General features: G+C 39.0%; 1 long non-coding RNA gene across 1 annotated transcript; it reads left to right on the top strand.

The window, feature by feature from the left end:
• The first annotated feature begins 2639 nt into the window (after positions 1 to 2639).
• Positions 2640 to 7636, top strand: LOC139079811 (uncharacterized). Its single transcript, XR_011533745.1, has 3 exons — positions 2640 to 2754; positions 3521 to 4092; positions 5275 to 7636. It is a non-coding gene; the product is annotated as an uncharacterized lncRNA (long non-coding RNA).
• Positions 7637 to 13743: the final 6107 nt, after the last annotated feature.

Here is a 13743-nt window from a genome sequence, read left to right as displayed (position 1 = left end):
CTTCATTAACACGTATTGATCCGCCTCTATAGGAACTGTTTCAGGGTGCAGCAACTCTTATCTAATGCCATTGATTGTACGAAGATTTGAAATTGTTCTTTTGAAAATATGAGGCAAATGAGTAGCATAAGGATCAAAAGCTCTGATAGCCTCCTTCTGGAGTGTTAGTTATGGGTAGAGAAATATGGAAGATAGGATCCAAAAGTGGTTTTGAAAGCAGATACCAGAGAAGTCTTTAATTCAATACCGGGAAGTTTTGATTTCATTTCTTGGCTGAGGAGCACCCCAAAAATAGTTAAGATAGGGAATGACATTGTATCTATAAAACAGGATATTTAATCAGGCAAGAGGGCCTGCAGAATGCAATGGAGAGAGAAACCCAGGGAAGAGATGGTCAGTTGTCAAGGCTTTAGCCCACAGTCCAATTTCCAGGTAACTGTTATCAGCCCTGGAAAAGGCAGGGCCTGGAGGAATCACTAGACTCTGGAAGGAAACAATCTCTACTCAGACCTGGAGGACACGCTCTTAAACTACATCCCCAACCAGAGGATACCAGGAACCATCTTATGCAAATGAGAACAAATCTGTTGGCAGAGGTGCAAGCACAGCCAAGAGGGACCAGAATTGGAAGCATGTCTGCTCTAGGTACCTGGGCAGGGAAGTGATGAGGAGCCCCCCAAAAGACCACAGCCAGCATCTTCTCAGAGCTCTGAGACCCACAGTCTGGGAACCCCAGTGACATCTCAGACATGACCTATTCAAATGGCTCAGACACCATCTGGTAGAATCTGGCCACAGCACAAGTCACAGTCATCTTCCCACTGACTTGGTTTTGATTCCATTTTCTAATCATCTAGGCCTATCTGGCCCTGTCATGGGTATTCATGTGTGAACCCCTATCATGAGTGGTCATGTGTGATAAAGCTACAGTTGCCCTCCTATGAGTGACAGATTGACCCATGGCTACCTGGTAGAATCTCTTGCTTTCATAGGTAATGCAATCCAAGAGATACGAGTATGATCTAAGTCGATGGTAGTGGGAAGGGAAAAGTAGCTTGGCATGAGAGAGGTCTGGAAGGTTGAACGGACAGATTTGGTAATAAATAAACTGTGGTGTGGCCATTATAGAAGGGGGAAGAGGCTCAGCTGAGCCTAGGTCATGGTGTTTAAATTCTTTTACGTTGTAAAGTTAAGGATAGTCTCCCCAGAAGAGCTCAAGTACACACATTTTGCTTACACTGCCAGGAGGTTCATAGATGTATTAGCCAAAGGTTAAGAACCCCTCTTGTAGAAGAAAATCCTGGAGGTAGAACTGGATGACCTGAAAGATTCCTTCTGCTTTCTCAGTATTATGATGATTATAGAACTTAAGTAATGACATATTGTTGGGGTCATGGATAGCCACCAGGAAGTCAGGAGGATGAGCTGGTGCTATTGTCAGGTACTAGGGAATGTAGGGGGAAAATGCATTTCATTTACACCTGGTCAATCTGAAGTGCTGGTAGGGCAATGGTGAGAAGACGTTGAGCAGATCATTAAAGGCTCACATCAGTAAAGTATTTAGTGTATTTAGTGTGTTAGATCTGTCTAACATGGTCACCATTGGCTCCGTGTGGCCACTGAGGCCTTTAAAGAAATGTGGCTAAACCTAACTGAGATGGACTGTAAGTTGAAAGTACACATTCCTTTCAAAGACAGTCCAAAAAACAAAAAGGAGGAAGATAAATATCTCACTTTAAAAATGTTAATTACATGTTGGAATCATAGTATTTTTTGATATATTGGGTTAAATAAAATTTGTCATTGGAGTTAACTTCATCTACTTCTTTTTAAATGTGCCTACTAGAAAATTTAACATTCCATATGTGGCTTGTATTGGTGGCTTGCATTATATTTCTATTGGACAGCACTGCTCTACATGATGATTGTGGTAGTGACAGCTTGGAAAGAGTTGAGATCTCTGGGGGGAGTATAGAGAAGGAGATGTAAAAGGTTGAGGACATAGTTACGTAGAATGCCCACATTCTTAGGTCTAGAAGGAGGAAGAGGTTGGAAAGGAGCCAGAGAGTAAACAGAAGAGAAGGTGAAGAAGAAGAAGTTACTCTCACAGGAACGAGATGAAGAGGGGGCTTTAGGAGGAAGATATACTGAAGAGAATCATGTTGAGTAATTTGGCCTTTATTCTATCGAGGTTGGAGAGCCTATGGAAGTTTTTACTCCAGAAAGTGAAATGATCAAATTTAAATTTTAAGATGATTTTGGCAACAGAATAAGGAAAAGATTGTGTAGAGGGAGAAACTGAATTCCAGGTGGCAAGTTAGAAAATCAGTTAAAAAGAACAATCCTGAAGGCTTTACCTCTATAAAGTTGAACAGAAAAGAATAATTTTTACTCTGAGAAAGAACTTTCTATTTTATTTTCTTGCAATGAAAAATGAGGTGGGTGAGATTTTGGTAATGGAAAGCATGTGTCTTTTGTTTACAGAACCCAGGAAAATGGGTTGCAATGAAAATCAATGTCATGGATGATTAAAGATGCTTTGTGTGAGAAAAATAGAAAGATGTAAAGAAACTAAGGACACAAAAAATATAGGATTTCTAGGAAACAAAGATTGTTTTCTTGTATAATTTTCCCATGTAGGAAAAAGATAACAGAACACTATTCCCCATCCTTGAGAACATGACAGCAGAAAAGATTGGTTTCTAAGAAGAGTTTTCCTTGAAGCTCTGGCTCCATAACTTATGACCATTTCAGGTACTTCTAAGTGTTTACAAATTGAACACACTGCGTCCTAGGATGTCCTTTAAGCAGAAATTTTGGTACATATGATGATTTATTTGGAACTCCATTTAGGGCAAAGAATAGATTGAAGTCTATGACAGTACAAATTTCAGGGTATCAATAAAGATGAGCTAAATGACTTGAAGGTATTTGAGTTCCATTTAAGTTTGTGTTATAAAATCTTTGCTAGTTTAAAGGAAAAGGGAAAAGAAAAGATGGTAAAAGGAAATCAGTGGAAGTGATCATATGAAAGGACTAAACAAAAGGGAAGTGGCTGATCAATTAAAGACATTTGGCAAACAGGTCTAATTGAAGCCAGTGTCTAATCATATGAGTCAGACACTCTGCAATGCTTTAATATACAGAATTTAGATAAAACCCATGTCTGTTGCAGAATAGTAATAGTAATAACAATAATAATAAGCAGTAGCTAGTATTTATTAAGCATAGATTATGTACCAGATAGGGTTAATGTATTAATAAGTTTTCATTCGTTTTTCACAATAACCTCATGAAATAGGTATTATCTCAATGCTATAGATGAGGCACAGTGAGATTACGTAATTTGCCCAAGGTCACACAGCTAGCCCACTATATCATACTGCTTCCTCAAATGCTATGAAGACGCAAGTTGTATGAGGCAGCGTTGGCTGGGTTATGCTATGGTAACAAATGACTCCAAAAATCTTAGTGGTATCCAACAATAACATTTTTTGTTTGTTTTTAAATTCTATCGCAGGACACTTGCTCATTCCTGGACTTTGGCTGAAGAAGCAGCCCCTGTCTAGGTCATTGTTAGTCTTCTGGCAGAGGAAATAGAAGGCAATAGAAGACGTATGTGATGGCTCTTACAGCTTCTATTAGAAATGGAATGTATCACTTTCTCTCACATTTCTCTGGCCAAAGTAAGTCATGTGGCAAGCCTGCCAGAGGTGTGAGCAGTGCCATGCTTCTGCAGGGAGGGCGTTTGGAGTAAGAGGACCCAGGGGGAGGGTCTTCTGTTTTTTGGTTTTGTTCGCGTGAATCCTTAGCTTTACAAGAACAAGAATCAATGAACGGTTGAATTAACTTTGTTTCACACGAAGGAGTTAATGTTATGACCCCAAAAGTTAGTTCTTGGGCTGTCAGTACAGAATGGGGAGTGACAAGGTGGCAAAGAATCATGCCAGTGGGAGACTATGAAATTGAGAGCAGCTACCCCTCACCATGACCAGTAAGGGGAGGGGCTAGCCACAGCCAACATCCATGCTGAGCAAGGCACCTGGAGGAAGACTGAGTCTCAACAATCCATCAGGTCACATGAGACAGAAGGTAAGGACTGACCTGGGTTGAGAGCTTCCAGGGAGAGGCAAATCAAGCACAGAGATAGGAATCCCACGGTCTGCTGAAGGCTGAAGGTTTAGTTCAGTTATCCATGGGAAAAACTAATTTTTGAGGGGTGGCTCCATGCCCTGAATTTCTTGGTGTGAAAAACTCTCCCTTCCATGAATTCCTGGATAGTGTGCTATGAACCAATGGATATTAATGTGTGTAAAAGAGGGACAATTACAGACAATCCCTATTTATTAAAATGTGGAAGGATGATGGACACAACTATATCTATACAAGCCAAGCAATTAGAAAGTGACCCCATGCAGGGAGCTAGGTAGACACATGAGAAAATAGAAAGAACACTTTAATTCTCAAATTAATGTTAAATTCAGCCTGATTTTATTGGCTAAATTGCTCATTCCCATGCAAGTAAATCTGTTTTAAAGACTGGTTAGAGATATTTCCACAGCGATGTAAATTGTTCTTGATGAATACAATAAAAGCAAGTAATGATCACTTTTTGGAACTTAGGATAAATTCACATCAGACGAGGGTAAAACATTAGGAAATAAGATAATTTATTTTCCTTTCCAATACTAAAGAATTGTAAAAACTACTGTGATAAATCAAAACATTTGGGAAATGGTGACAAAAATAAGATGTAATCTCATCATGTGTATATGCAAAAATTCTTCTAATTTTTGTACATTCCTTATAATATTTCTTCACATACACATAAAAACTGTGTAATCACAGATTTTTAAATTTTATTATAACACATTTTCCATAAACAATTTTCCATGTTGAAGCACAGTGCTTATGATTAAAATGGTTGCAAAATAGTGTCTTTCAGCTCTTCATCATTATTAACAATGCTGCAGTAGATGGCTACGTAGAATATATGTATTTAAAAATGTTTTTGTTGCAGCATAATTCCAAAACTAGTATTACTGGGTCAAAGGTTATAAACTCTTTATGACTACATGTAAATTGATTTAAAAAGTAACTGCATAAATTTAACTAAAATGTGTATGTAATTCACTATAACACCACTGGTTTAGGAACTATATTTGAAGATCATATAACTGAATAATTAATAGAAAAATATGGTGATTAGTGTTAATTTGGATGTTTGAGTACTTGTGAGGCTTAATATTGTCCCATGTGTTCGTTTATCAACAGGGTGGCTTATCATTCATTCATTCATCATTCATTCACACCTTCTTCCCTTCAATCAGTGAAGAAATATGTTTTTGAGCATCTGCAGTGTGCCAGGCGCCGTCCTGGTTTCTGAGCACACAGCGTCGGAGAAAACAAAATTCCCTCCCCTTATGGATTTTATATTCCAGGGTAAAGAAGACAATAAACATACTAAGTATTGAAACTGTGTAGTATGTTGAATTTTACAATTGCTATGGAAAAAGATAAAGCATGGTAAGAATAAGTTGTTTGTGGAGAGGAAGTTGCATTTACAAATAGGGAGGGGTCAGTGAGAAAGAAATGTTTGAACAAAGACTTGAACGAGGCGGAGCAGGCCCCGTGTATCTGAGGAAAGAGCGCTCCAGCCAGAAACACGAGGTTGTCCAAGGCACTAAGCTGGGGCCCGTCTGATGTGTTGGAGGAGAAGGAAGGCCAGTTTCATAGGAGTGGAGCGAGATCTTTGACTTTTACTCTGATGATGTTCATTTGTTCGGTAGGAGAATGAGGAGAGAAAATCTAACTAACCCAACAGAAGAAAAAGTTTCAAGAAAGAGATTGTCACCAATGCCAAAGTTGGCCAAGATATCCAGGTAGAAGACAATGAAAACAAGACAACCGCATTCAATAAAGGTGAAGGCGGCGGGATTCCATTTGCCAGAGCTCAGGCTCAGTCATGTGACAATACCCAGTTAAAGAGAGGTACTAAGTGGAGCTTAGTTGTGAGCCCAGAAAGAAGACGATAACGATTGTTTATGAAAAGGTTGCAAACTCTGACTTGTCAGTCGAGAATCTACCGCATCATTCTCAACTGGAATTACTGAGAAACTAACAAAAGTCCTTTCTGGAAACACTATGAAATAAAAATATCAAGGAATGGCTCCCATGAAAAAGTTTTCTGGGTGACTGTGTTGGCTATTCAGATTTGGAAGCCAGTGAGTGAGTGATCTGTCTTTTGGAAATAAAAATTTACCGAAACATTCTTCCAAAAAAAAAAAAATAGTTTTAAGTAGCTTTGGTTATAACACAGAAAACCCACCAGGTGGCAGAAGAGCTCCATTCTTGTAAATCTCTTGGTTGCTTCCTTATTTCACCTTCTTTTTCCTCCATCTAATTTTCCTCTTCCCCCTTGCTTTGTTGACTTGAAATATATAGAGATTAAGTTCCTTAAAAGGATTGATGCTAACATTCTAAGTATTAAAAAAATTTATAGAGAAGAAAAGTACCTAGAGTATCATGCTAGTGAACTATTCAGAATTAATGCCATTAAATATAACATTTTTTGTTTTAGATTGCAGCAAACTGTGTTAACTGAATAGGACTAAACATTGAGAGGTCAAATAACCATAAAAACTTTTTATAGTGTTTATTAAGCAAATTTCAAGGTGCAGATTTTGTAGACATATAATTGATATATATTGTACATGCTAAATTCATTCTTAAGGAAAACTTAAATTTTTGTTTCCATAAAATCAGAAACTCTAATGGTAATTTTATTTTATTTTATTTATTTATTTTTTAAGGAAGATTAGCCCTGGGCTAACTGCTGCCAATCCTCCTCTTTTTGCTGAGGAAGGCTGGCCCTGAGCTAACATCTGTGCCCATCTTCCTCTACTTTATATGTGGGATGCCTACCACAGCATGGTGTGCCAAGTGGTGCCGTGTCTGCACCCTGGATCTGGACCAGTGAACCTCGGCTGCCAAAGTGGAACGTGTGAACTTAACTGCTGTCATTGGGTGGCCCCTCTAATGGTAATTTTACACCCTGAATTCAGTGGCAACTGTATCCTGGACTTTGAAGAGTCAAGGGTATTGGATGCAAACAGATCTTGTATGAATCTGGGTTTTACTTCTTCAGAGGTTGACCTCAGGCAAATTTCTCAGCATCTCTCAACTTCTACTATAAAATGGGGTAATAATGCCCATTCCATTAGGTTGCTGTGAAGAGTCAATGACGTCACAAGCAAGTGCTTTATGCAAATAAAATTAGGAAAATAAAGTAAATTTTAAAAACTCCCTCTAGTCCAAATTTTCTAACGGTAATTGCTACTCATGTTTTAATGCACGACAGAAGGCTGAAATACTCATGTAGCTGGCAGAATCACAATCTAGTTTAGATGTTCAAAAACACCACTCTTTTAAAAGATTTCAGCGGAGAAAACCTTTGTTCACTGTTCTGAAATATCTCTCCACTTCCTGTTAGGAAACATGATGTTTTTTGAGGTGCATTTTTTGGCTTTATGTGTTGTAATTGTACATTTGTTATATCAAGTATATAATGACATGCTGTATGGTGTTATTCAATACATTGTAGAAAAAGGAGAATAAAGAATGTATTTTATCAGCAGGCAAGGACCGTCCTTTTTATCCTTTATCCTCTTATCCTCGCGTGTAATTTACTAAAGAGCTGACAGAGCCCCAGCACAGTCTGCCTCTCACCAGCTTACTCTGCAGACAACAAAGATTAACTCTGAGACTATTCTTTCTAACTTGGGTCCATGTAGGAAATCTGATGAAGTTCTATAGATTTTTTCATTTCTATAGTATGAAAGAATGAGGTTGCTTATAAGAAGGAGGCATAAAGGCTCATATTCTGGACAAGGCTACTGGCAAAGATGCTACTAGAAAGTGTAGCAACTGGATACATGAACACAGAAAGGGCTTCAGATCCATCTTTCATTTGGCCGCAAAGAAGAAAGACATTGAAACACAGTTTAAGAAATGGTCTGAAAAAAATGAGGCACTGGGGAAAAATATAGGGAGTCTGTGTTGCTGTTGAAAGGGCTATTCGTATAAAATACAAGCTAGTAGTATTTTGATATACATGATTTACTTATAAATATATTTTGTAATAATTATCTTTAATTCTAAGGATTGAAAAATCTTAGGAGACTTTCAAATTTACAGTTAATTTTGTTCCAGTAGCCTAAAGGACTTGGAAATTATAGATTTCTTAAGTTCACTTGAACTTGAGGAGCAGAGGGAAATATTTTCAGGAGAATCTGAATGGGTGTAAGGGAGAGCCCGGATTTCATTCGGTGCCTCTTTCTTCCTAAATGTCAAATATTTCCTGGAGTTGATGGCTTCTACTTCTTCTTGGCTAGTTAGCAATCATAAAAATGAAAATTACCTTAGCAGCCTATTCAAAGTATGTCCTAAATGTAATTGAATAAAGACGATTTCAATATTCCCAAGGCAGAAGGGCGGTTGTCTTTCTCCTGCAGTTGGAAAGCCTGGAATAATCTCCTCCTCAATCTCCATCATGGAAATTCTTCTTGTCCTCAAGGTCTCTAGCATGAGATGCCTTCATGATGCCTTTCTTGTCTCTCTGAGTTAAAATGCTGTTTTCCTTGCGTGTATTCACATAGCCATTTGTTTATCAAGTGGTACCCCTAAACATAGCTGCTGGCCTGGCTGTGGCCCTTACAACTTCTGACATTGGCATATGGTTATGGTTATTTTTCTCAACTCGAAGCAGCAAGAAAAATCAAAAGCAATTTTTTTTCTTTTCTTTTGTTTACTGTGATAAAATATAGATAAAATACAAAATAAACATAATGTAAAATTTACCATTTTAACCATTTTACGTCGACAATTCAGTGGCATTAAGTACATTCACATTGTTGTGCAACCATCACCACTCTACAATTTTCTGTGGAATTTTTAATGTTTTCTACATGTAAGATTATGTTATCTGTGAACAGAGGAAAATTTTTTCTTACTTTCCAATTTGGACACCTTTTATTTCTTTTTCTTGCCTAAGTGCTCTGGTGAGAACTTCCCATACTATGTTGAATAGAAGTTGGAAACAAAAGGACAAATATTCTATGATTCCACTTGTATGAGGACCTACAATACTCAAATTCATAGAGATAGAAAGTTGAAAAGTGTCTACCGGGGGCTTTGGGGAAGGGTAATGAGGACTTGCTGTTTAATGGGTATGGAGTTTCAGTTTGGGATGGTGAAAATGTTCTGGACATGATATACGAACTTTTGTCTCAGGCTTTGCTTCCAGAGGAATACGGTCAATATATAATACTCTTTTGTCAACGGCTAGAAAACAGGGGATCTAGGAAACAAGGGATGGAAATAGGATTGGTTCTTTTAAACATCATTCCTAGAGACTCATGTGGGGAGCAGATTTGTCCTCACAATCTTAGGCTCTTCCAGAATAGAAAGTCTGGTTCTTGTGTGTATAATACATCTACAGGGGACACAGTAAGTGTTCCACTGAATGAAGTCGTACTATCTCTTGTCACTCTTGTATCCTCATGTCAGAGGACCAGCAGGCAAAGACAGAAGTTACTATACTGGTGGGAGACTTGAGTCTGATTATCATGAGGAGATAGGACTACTGCTACACAGTAGGGTCAAGGAGGAGAGCTCTGTAATTTTGGAATTCACTGAGGTGTCTTTTGATGCTTCTATGTTCCGTGACAGCTATGAACAGGCAATGGAATAACCTAGGCCCAACTAGGACAAGCAAAATAAAGGCTCAGATTTCTAAATGATGAAAGTCTAGGTCATCTGACCAGAAAGGCAACCAAGAATTGCCAAAGGTTGAGGGAATTTGAAAATTGAAGATGGAGGAGATTGATAGTGGATATCAGTTACGATTTCAGGCTGACTGGAGCAGCAGCAGAGATTGTTCCATCAATCCATTGTATTAGGTCCTTGCAGACAGTGTGGCTGGTCATAGCTGGAAGGATATTCTGTAACATTTTGGGTTTAAAGGAAAGCATTCCAGGAACTGTATAATGCTAGAGGAAGACTGTAGACTATGTGGAACGTGGTACACCTTTTACTCCATCTATTTCCATGACCAGCAATTCCATGCAAGACTTGGCTAGTTCTTCACAGACGCCACCTGACAGAGTGTTCACCTTGTGCCTTCGTTATGTTCCTCTAACTTCCTGTCGAAGGCTTCTCTGGTGCCTTGGGGAGCCTGCTCGTTTCTCACATGTGGGCAATCTGGGTGTTGGGGGAGACAATACCCTAGGGGAAACTATTGCCCAATGGGAGATGAAAGCCAGTTGCTAAATGCTTTCTTCCCTCAGGCAGAGAGTTCTAAAACATATTTCATTAGAGTCCTCAGAAGGTCCTGGGAGATCAAGCACCAAGTACCAGCTTAATAAAGCATTCTTCTACTGAATTTCCCTCCTTCTCTGTTTTACTTCCTAAGTCCTTCATTCCTGCTCGCTAGGAGAATCACTTCCCAAACAATGTATGTACTACACTCAAGATTTTGTCTCAGGATCTTCTTTCAGGGGAACACAGGCTAAGACATAGTGGAAACATCCTATGAGCTAGTTTTTTTTTTTTTTTTGGTGTGGAAGATTGGTCCTGAGCTAACATCTGTTGCCAGTCTTCCTCTATTTTATATGTGGGATGCTGCCTCAGCATGGTTGATCAGTGGTGTGTAGGTCTGCGCCTGGGATATGAACTCATGAATCCCCAGCCACCAAAGCAGAGCATGAGAACTTAACTACTGTGCCACAAGGCCAGCCCCTCTTATGAGCTAGTTTTGATGGAGGAAAAAAAAATTGAGAATGAGGTGGATACCTATCATGTTGGGCTTAATTTAATTAAATGAAATATTGAAATTATAAGGCTGTTCTAAGGACTCAGGCGAATTGACTTAATCTTCCCAAATTCCCATCACACATTTAGTTTCCTTCATTTTGGGATTTCATCATTAGTAGTGGGCCCAGTGATTGATTGATTGATTGAGTAGAATTAAGTATTATAATTATGCTGAAGATTAGAGGTGTGGTATATGTTTGGAAGGTACTGGGTCCCAAGAATGAGTGGATACAACTCTGCCATCTAGAATTTCTCCTTGCAGGATGCCTGATGAAGGGAATGACAAATTCAAGGATTAATAGCCAAAAGAGAAGTAGGGTACCATTTCATTAATAGTGAGATGTGAATTTATTAGTGTCTCTCAATACAGGCTCATCAGTTAAACCAGAAGGAGGACTCCTTCTTTTCCCTTGAATCTAATACTATTCAATTTCATGTTCAGAGGGAGAGAAAGGAGAGAGAGAGAGAAATAAACCACATTTTGGAGACTCAGGGCTTGCCTGGGTCTGCTTACTATGCAAAGCCAGAAAGCAGGAGGAAAAGGCAGAGAGCTTTCATGGATACTCTTTAAGGACATTTTAATATTTAAGACACCTAGTACAATGTGTGCATAAATATCACCATGTCTCATGATTAGCTACTCCTCTCCTGTGGAAGAGTCACTCAGGGGAGAGTTGAGGAGCAGAAGCAGGTGGGGAGATAGGTTGGAAGTGAGAGGACCAAGAACACATCCACCACTCTGGGCCCAGGCAGTGGTGTGAGGAAAGGAGGAAGACACATTTCCTTCACTCTAAATATTAGCTGTATTTCTCCATGGGTTTGGGGGAGTTTCACCCAAATAACCAAATGCTTAATCTCCTGCTCACGCTCATAGTACCTGGCGTGTTTAGCAATTTTCAGAGCCTGGAAAATGTATCTAAGGCAGTGAATCAAACGTTCAGTAAGGGATTCTCAGCTGAGGGCAGAAAAGCCTCTAGTTCATTGATATAAGGACGTTGCTAGACCACAATAAAACAAGGTAAACAAGATCCTCTGAGGTTGACCTGAGAATGCAGAGCATGTAATCCTTCACCTGAACACGTTCCTACCTTAGTCACAGAAGTGCAGTTTACATGAACTATAAGAGAAAAATGAATTTACTTTAGCCTTTTTGGGTAGAGGAAGGAGAGAGTTATGTTTGTAGGTGTTATATCTGCAGAATCCTTTGAACTGGAGATTTTTCAACATTTACTTAGAACAAATGCCATTATGTACTAAGTAAAATCTCAATTGTGTGAAGTAACTCCTTTGTGAAAATGATTGCTGCAAACTAATCAAGTTCAGAACACTCAGGTCCAAAGGAATTCAGCCAAATAGGACTAAAGAGTGTCCAGATCAGTCCACAATCCCACAGCACTGTTTGTCTTGGCAGCTGTCAGATGTCTGTGGCTAAAGTAAAGAAGGCAGACAATGGTGACCATCTGAAAAAGTGAATCTCCTGTGGTTAGTGACTGCCAACAAATTAATAAGGTTGTGTCCACAAAGTGCCTTTGAGCAGAATAATGAGGGGGAGTTTATTTGAATCAAATGATGCAGGTTGTCTCTGGAAAACTGCGTTTCCTTGGCTATGTCTTCTTTTCTCCTCTTTTAAGAAATCTGCTAACACTAGAGTCACATCTGAATTCAGAGAAATAGTGTCATTTTGGAGGAAATTTGGGATTTGGAGTTAGAAAAATGATACGATCTGAATGTTTGTGTCACCCCAAAATTCACATGTTGAAATCTTAATGCCCAATGTGATGGAAGTAGGAGGTGGGGACTTTGGGAGGTTCTTAGGTCATGAGAATGGAGTCCCCAGGAAAGAGAGGAATGCACTTATAATAGAGTCTCTAAGAGCTAGCTCCTCTCTTCTACCATGTGAAGATCCAGCAAGAAGGTGCCAGGAAGAGAACCCTCACCAGAAAACAACCATGCTGTGCCTGATCTTGGACTTCTCAGCCTTCAGAACTGTGAGAAATAAATTTCTTCTGTTTATAAGCCGTCCAGTCTATGGGATGTTGTTACAGCAGCCGTACAGACTAAGCAAAAAAAAAAAAAAAAAAAAAAATTGATTTCTAGTCCCTGCTATATAGCTTGCCAATTGTATGATTTTGGGTAATTTACATACCATGTTGTGCTTCTATTTCCTCAAATAAGGATTATAATAACACCTATGCCATAGTATAGAATATCAAATGACATGTGTGAAATTATTTATAAATAGAAAAGTGCCATCCACGTCCAAGTCACACAGTTTCTTCTTTTCCTGGAGAAAGCTTGGGGATCTCCACAGCATTAGATGAATGCCACTGATTTGAAAATTTACTTTTTCCTGTGTCCATCCTTTTGTCTGCATTCTTCTTCTCTGTCCCATTTGAAGGGCACGATGCCATCCAACTGTGCACAGTTCCACACCTCAATAACAACCCCATAGAAATTGCACTTAATGTATGCCACAACATGTGTGAAAAATAAATGGCCTGTGAGAAGGGAAATGCCTGTTCTGCTTCTCTCCCAGTGAAATCTAGATGAGACAGCTGTGCCTGTAAATGAAGCCATTTGAAGAGGTAACATGGAAGACGGCCTTGCATAATTGTGAACTTCTGTGGAACTACTCACAGGCCATGCTCTAGAAATTAATAAGAGTGCTGAAGAAGATGGGAAGGGTATACAAAATGAAAGCCAAATGAATGAATTAGTTTTCTTGCAAGGTTCAACAGCACTGAATCCAAAGACTATTAGGCTCTGCTGGTCTATGGCTTAAATGGTATTTTGAATGATTTACACCAGGGCTCTGTAGGAAATCAAAGCAAAGCAGGGTAAAAATAAAGAATGACCACACTTCTGTTCCTA

Source organism: Equus przewalskii, chromosome 27, assembly GCF_037783145.1.
Source record: "Equus przewalskii isolate Varuska chromosome 27, EquPr2, whole genome shotgun sequence".
Classification (NCBI taxonomy): domain Eukaryota; kingdom Metazoa; phylum Chordata; class Mammalia; order Perissodactyla; family Equidae; genus Equus; species Equus przewalskii.
The sequence above is the reverse complement of the archived record's forward strand: the minus strand, read 5'-3'. Positions and strand labels throughout refer to the sequence as shown.